Source organism: Pseudopipra pipra, chromosome Z, assembly GCF_036250125.1.
Source record: "Pseudopipra pipra isolate bDixPip1 chromosome Z, bDixPip1.hap1, whole genome shotgun sequence".
Lineage (NCBI taxonomy): Eukaryota > Metazoa > Chordata > Aves > Passeriformes > Pipridae > Pseudopipra > Pseudopipra pipra.
Genome location: NC_087581.1, coordinates 18837569 through 18845393, shown reverse-complemented (window position 1 = coordinate 18845393; position 7825 = coordinate 18837569).

The following is a 7825-nucleotide window of genomic DNA, read 5'->3' as shown; positions in this document are numbered from 1 at the left end:
TGTCTTGACTAATCTATACACATTTACCTTATAGTATTTTTAATTAATTATACAAATAGCTAAGTTTCTTGGCTTTGCTTTATAGCATTGGCTCATTAGGCTTTTTCCTTCATTTATTTTTAATTTCTTTGTAGTCTGCTATCCTTTCACCTTATTACTAATACTACAAGCTCAAATACTTCATTGCCCCCGGATGAGTGCTTCTGTGGTGACATTGATAAGTTGAAGAAAAAATGTTAAACCCTAAGTAGTTTCTCGTGCTTTAGAAAGGAGAAAAATAACAACCTACACCATCCACCTCCAAAAACCAAACAAAAACAAACCACTATGAAGGAGATAGGATAGTTACAAATTAGTGGTCTAGAGGAGATGCAATATTCATTATTTCTCATAACAAAATCAAATCTCATTCAAGTAAATCATCAAAATAGATTTAGATGAAAGTACTTCATATAAAGCTTTATATTTATTGACTTATGGAACTCAATACTACAAAATGTGTTGTGAAGATTACATACAAAAAAAATGCAAGTTTATAGAATTCAGATTTTTGCGTAGTTATTAAAGAAAAATAGTAGTTATTAAAGAAAATTGGAGTCAGCTGTTTCAGAAATCTCTATCATACCAATGTTGGACCCTGCGAAGATACACACTCCCTGAGATCCTCCTGCAGCTGCACATATCTTACTGCATTCCCTAAAGCCTTTCTACTTAGGCTCTGGACATGCTCAGAACCCAAAACTTCAATGTAGAGCTTTTTCCTTGGGCTCAACACAGTCAATTACTACAGCAAAAGAAAAGCTGTAGAAAGGGGTAATCCATTTTCTCTCAGTGCCTAAAACGCACTATCAGTTTTTAAGGGAGGCTAGTTCAGAGTGATACAGAGCCAGCTGAAAGCTGTAGCTCTTTGAAAAATCCTGACAAGTACATTGAAGAAATTGAAGGCAATGATGAAGAACAGATCTTATGACAAAAAATTGGAATAATATCTTTCATCAGTAGTATCAACCATCAGAAAGCTTGGGGAGTACACTGAAAAACAGTAGGGTAACTTCTCTATTTTTTTCTAAAAATAGAGAATGTGCCTAAGTGTTTTGAGTTAAAGACAATGTTGCCAGGGAGGTGGGACCTCTGATGCAATATAAACCCTCCCTCCTGGACTTACTGTAAATTTGAAAATAGAGATGAGGCTTTTTGAGCAACATGTAGAAACAAAAAAAACAGTTTTTACTAAAAAGTAGAGAATGATACAGACAAAGCAGAAAAACACAGTAACCACAGAGGTACAGGGAGAAAATGGTCTGTTACTGTCCTTCAGCTAAAACTTTAACAAGCTTTAACAGTCACCCTTACTTCAAAGTAAGACGTGCACTTCCAAAGGGAAGAAATACAAAAAAACGTGAGTATCAACACCATCATCTTTATAATTAGCTGCACCTTGGAGTCTGTGACTTTGACATTGATTTCATCAGCATTGGCTCTGCGACCAAGAGATTACATTCTCAGTTCCACATGCTTAGTGCCATATATATCAATCAGTACAAATGCATCCAACATATAATGAAAAGTCAAGCAAAGCCAATTAATGAAAACGTTGTGGAACAATAACAAAAGGCAGGGATAATAACAAAAAAATTTCACTGCTGAAACCCAGTAAACCAGCCCCAAAATATGCCTTTGAAAACACTGTCCATCTTGACATACCAGCTGCATCAGTAGTAACCACAAAACTAAAATCTAGAAAGCATTCTATACTGAGATCCAACATGAGTGATGGCAAACCTGTGGATTGCTGTAGCTCTTCACATCCTTGAGATTTTACTTCTTTAAGTCCTGAACTGAAGTTCTGACACATACTGGAAAAAAACCAAACAAACCAATGTGTTTCCCATCGGTGATGTTTATTCAGATAGTTTTTTATTCTGTATTAGAGGAATCTCTTGCTGGAATGAAGTGTTGCTCAGGAGACAATTCATTCCTTCCCATCTTTTTAGTCTGTCAGGAGCTGATAACTTACAGATCTTGAAAATGATTTAGAGCCTAAAATTAAGGCAGCAGTAATCCAAGAGGAGGTACATAGGTTATTCATATCTTTATCATCAGCTCTTTAGTGTTTGTATGGAGAGGTTTGCTAGAAAATCTTACCACAAGGGAGCACTATTTGCTGTTCAGATTTGATGGGATCCAAACTGGCACTTACATAAAGAGGAAAAATATGACTCAGTATATAGTAGCGATTCTTCTGAGTATGCATACAGTGCAGAGCCCCCAACGTTCTTGCTTGGTCAGAATACTTCAGTACAGAAAACTTTGTATTGCAAGGAAATTGACCTAGCAACAGGAACACCTTTTTGCAGGTAGTATTACAAGGTTACAGGGAAGAGCAGACTGCCTTCATAAACTCAATTCTGCAAAGGACTGTGATTGATATAGACTTACGTGATTTCCTAGTGAAATAACTAAATTGTTCTACAGGTAGTTTTTCAACTTTTGATGCTGTCATTACATTAAATTGTTATATTTTTCTGCATTTTGTTGCCTTAAAGAAAAATAAATTGTGATTATGAAAGTTTGGCATAAAAGTTTGGATATAAAGTTTTGGCAGAAATACACAAGATCTGTTTATGTTTTTAAGAGAGTGCAGGTGATGCTAATGAAGACAGCTATAGCTAGTTATAGGCATATAGTAGGATCTTGGAAATATAAGCCTATCTTGAAACCTTCAATGTTCCTTAGTATTTTTGTACAATGACACTACATTTTCTGTATGTTATATTGTATTTGAAGCTTTTAAAAAAAGCAGAAGTGCAATAAAAAGTGTATAATACAGTCTGGGAAGGTATTACCACCTTGCACCTGTTTACTTTAAGTCTTCAAATCACTCTTCCTGTTTATGTATTAACAAAAAATAGCCAGTCCATGTATTTTCTGATACAGTTATTTTTTTAGTGTTTTGGTTTGGTTTACTGGATTTGGTGGGGGGGGGTGTTGGCCTTTTTTTAATTTCTTGTTGCATTTTTGCTTTATTTGCTTATTTATTTATTTTTCTTCAAACTGTTTTAGCATAAAAATTTTTGATCATAACACTTTTACTTATTTCTAAATGTGAAATTCTAGTGATTAAGCCAGTGAGACTCTTTATTTTGTGCATATTCTCAGGTAATACTGACACCATGTTTTAGTAGACTTTCCAGGTTAAACAATGAGCATTCCAAGGTACCTTGACAGTGCTGAACCACTCATAATTATAATCAGCCTTGGTTACAAGAAGTTCTTTGTTCTACAAACATTTTTAATTCTCTACTTTAGAAAATTTATTGTGTCAAATGAAATATAATCTTGCCTGCTCTTATTTGGCAAAAAATGCTGCTTGCAGGTGCTTGCAAATGAGCTTTTGATGATAGTTAGCTGTCTTGGTTTGAGACAGTTCGGCGAGGCAGACACCTTGGACAGAAGTCTTCCCCTCAGATTCAGTACCCCTGGTTTTTCCATACAGAGAGAGTGACCAAATACGCCTGAATGTAAGTGGAAAAATAACTCTTTACCAAGAACAATGCCAATAACAATACTGATAAAACTCGGTTAAAAACCAACCAGACCAAATCAAGATGGTGGCTGGCCTCCCCCACCTGCAAAAAACACACACAGCACAGATGGCTGCCCTTCCACATGGTTTGCCTCCTAAACCTGGGGCTTCCACCACCACCTTGACGGATCCAGACTGCGACCACCACTTTGACAGGACTACAGCCACCTCTTCAACCAACACTTTTACCATCGAAACTACAACAACAAAGTCTCATCACTGGATCCAACCAGAGTCTTGAGGTCCTTCCAGTCACCTGGGGGGGTCAACAGCCCTGCCCTGACTGCCTGGACTGGCACTGCAGCTGCACTTCATCACCACGCAAGCACCTGCCAGTATTGAATCCCTGCCGTCCGCTGTTTCCTTCCAGCACTGGTTCTCCAACCATTCCTGCCAGGTTTTCTGGGTGTGGGGATGGCAAAACACATGGAGGGGCAGCCACCTGGTCTCTGTCCTGTGGCCACGTGTGTTTCTTCCAGGTTGAGGAGGCTGGCTGCCATCTTCATTTGGTCCAGTGGGCAGGGCTTGGGAAGTTTCTCCTCATCAGTTGGTTTAAGCCAGTTTTATCAGTATTAATATTAGCATTTCTTCTTGGTAAAGAATTATTTTTTCACTTACATCCAGACATATTTGTTCCCTCTGTACCCCTGGAGAAACCAGGGTATTGAATGTGAGGGAAGAGACTTCTGTCAGAGGTCTCTGTCAGAGACTGAAATGGTTGATGATTTATGCATTCTAGGAGACTCTTGCAGGCTTTTGACTGTTGCATTATACCTCTGATGGGCAATTGAAGGTGTCAAGCCCTGAAAAGGCAGGACCTCTGACGGCCCATAAAAGCCCATCCCCCCCTCTGCTAATCTAAAAAAAGGCAGGAACCAGGCCAGACACAGAAACTCTTGTGCAGGGCCCAGGGAGAGTTTGGAGGCTTGAGGCATGGCCCGTGACACTGACCATGGGTATAATAACTCATAACTTCTTGGCGTGTGGGGGCTTCCCTCCTTCACCTCCAGTAGATCAAGGCCACCACTTCAACTGAGAGACATGGAAGCTGCAACTACCAAGTGTCATCGCTGGACCCCGTGGGCGGTGACGTTTTTTTTCCACTGTTATCTTTTCTTTTTCCTTACTCTCCCTTACTCTTATCCTGTCTTTCTCCCCTATGCATTTTCTCCCCCCCAACAAGGTTATCTCTATGCCACGTTGTTATATGACAACACCCAAAATGCTAGCATACCTGTTGATACCTGTTGATACAAAATTGTTAAAATAAACCTTACCAATATATGTTTTCAGACACCAATTATTCAGTGTCGTTTCACTCTAATCCACCCCAAGGGAATTACTGATACACCCCCTCCCCTTTTCCTGGGGCGGGTCGTAACAGTCTCCACCCCTCCAAATTATCTCAAACATTAACCAACACAAATGTAACTTTGGTGGTATTCCTATTCTAATTGTAATTCAGTTTGCATTTGAATGAATTTCTAGAGATTGCTTCAAGCGGAAATACTGAAAATACAAAGTAATCCAGATTAGTGTTGCAGTTTACTTGATAAATAACTTGATAAATAACCAGTCCTTTCCTATTTCTCCTTGACAATAGTTTGCTCAAGTTTCCATAAAACTATAAAGTAGTTTTATTTCATTTAATAGAACACGAATGAGTTTTGATTGGTGATGAGTTAAGCCATTATTCTTGGTGTCATGATCTAGACACATCTTTGCTAGAACACTGAATTATCCACAGAAACAATTACAGTACTTAAAATTTATCTCTCTTATAGAAGTTCTTCTTTGGTATTAATTTTGCTTTTATTTAACAGATTGATTAATTTTATGACTATTTGCACTGCCTGTGAACTCTTGTGGTTATTAATTGATATTAAATGTTGCCAAAGAACAAGTTTACAATGCTACTGTGTATGCATAACCTCTTGCAGTTGAATTTAAGTTTTTATTTGAATTGGCAGCATGCTTTTATTTCAGTATAATTCCTTTCTGTATTTATGTCTATTTCACTATTAGAAGGTTTTGCTTTGTGGAATCATAGAATCATAGAATCAGCCGGGTTGGAAGGGACCTCCGAGATCATCAAGTCCAACCCTTGATCCACTACCACTGTGGTTACCAGACCATGGCACTAAGTGCCACATCCAGTCTCATCCTAAAAACCTCCAAGGACGGAGAATCCACCACTTCCCTGGGCAGCCCATTCCAATGCCTGATTACCCTCTCTGTAAAGAATTTCTTCCTAATATCTAACCTAAACCTGCCCTGGCACAGCTTAAGACCATGCCCTCTTGTCTTGCTGATAGTTGCCTGGGAAAAGAGACCAACACCCACCTGGCTACAACGTCCTCGCAGGTAGCTGTAGAGAGTGATGAGGTCTCCCTTGAGCCTCTCCAGGCTGAACAGCCCCAGCTCCCTCAGCCTCTCCTCACAGGACTTGTGCTCCAGTCCCTTCACCAGCCTTGCTGCTCTTCTCTGGACCTGCTCCAGCACCTCAATATCCTTCCTGAACTGAGGGGCCCAGAACTGGACACAGTACTCGAGGTGTGGCCTCACCAGCCCTGAGTACAGGGGAAGAATCACTTCCCTGGTCCTGCTGGCCACACTGTTCCTGATCCAGGCCAGGATCCATTGGCCTTCTTGGCCACCTGGGCACACTGCTGGCTCATGTTCAGCTTCCTGTCAATCCAAATTCCCAGGTCCCTCTCTGTCTGGCTGCTCTCCAGTCACTCTGTGCCCAGCCTGTAGTGCTGCAGGGGGTTGTTGTGGCCAAAGTGGAGGACCCGGCACTTGGCCTTGTTGAACCTCATCCCATTGAATCAACCCATCTCTCCAACCTATCCAGGTCCCTCTGCAGAGCCCTCCTGCCTTCCAGCTGATAGACACTCCCCCCCCCAGCTTAGTGTCATCTGCAAATTTGCTGATGACAATCCCCTCATCTAAATCATCAATAAAGATATTAAAGAGAACTGGGCCCAACACTGATCCCTGGGGGACACCACTAGTGACCGGCTGCCAACTGGATGCAGCCCCGTTCACCACCACTCTCTGGGCCCGGCCCTCCAACCAGTTCCTAACCCAGCACAGAGTGCCCCTGTCCAAGCCGTGGGCTGACAGCTTTTTCCGGAGCATGCTGTGGGAGATGGCATCAAAGGCTTTGCTGAAGTCCAGGTAGACACATCCACAGCCTTCCCCTCATCCACCAGGTGGGTCACCTGATCATAAAAGGAGATCAGGTTGGTCAGACATTGAGATACCTAGAGGTCATTTTGTTTGAAGGACTGAGGAGCCAATTTGTGGTCGGGGACTGGTGGACTGCTTGTAGTTCTGCTTGAAGTTGCTTATTGCTGCTGCCTACCTCCTGCTACATACAGTTCTGCTTGAGGTTGCCTATTGCTCTGCTTATAGTTCTGCCTGCTTACTGCTACTTATCGTTACTGACTGTTCTGCTTGCTTACTGTTACAGTGCGAAGGTGAGCCGGGAAGAATGTAAGGTGGTGAGACCAGCGTGGGCTCACTGCCAGGGAACCATGCGGCCAGGGGCAGGGAAACAACCTGATAGGTGGATGAGGACAACCAGCGGACTGCACCAGAAGGCAAAGATCGTCTTTTAAGGAAGAAAAGAGCGAGGGCCGGCATGGGGGGAGCGAGGGAGTGGTTATGCAAATCGAAGGGTCTTAAAGGGACTTGTCCTTCTCATTCGGGTGTGCTCGAACCGGGTGAGGACTTCGGCGCATTCAGCGTGCTGTTAATAACGTTGTTTGTTTCACTTTATTTGGGCGTCTTCTAAATTTTAATTAGAGATATTTCTCACACCAGGGCCAATTTTAAAAAGCAGGAGTCTCTAGAAAAAGAATAGACACTAAATAATCAAATTCAAGTTGATGTGTTACCTTTTCAAACATCTGACTTGTGGTAGCAGTTCAGATCTCAATTTAAGTAAAAAATATTGAAATAATATTAATATGTGGTTTTCCAATAAACATACATATGTATGGCAGGGATCAGGCTTATACGAAAACACATTATCAGATATGGGTGCTTAGCAAATTATTGGCAGACTACACAGTTGTCCATAAGATTAACATACGAAACTGACAGATCAGAAGATATTTACTATTACACAGAACATCTGCCTTGGATTTCTGTATCAAGACAGAAAAAAGGTGAGGGACAACTGACGCTGGTAATCATGTACCTGCACAGGGACAGGAGTCTGGACCTTATGAG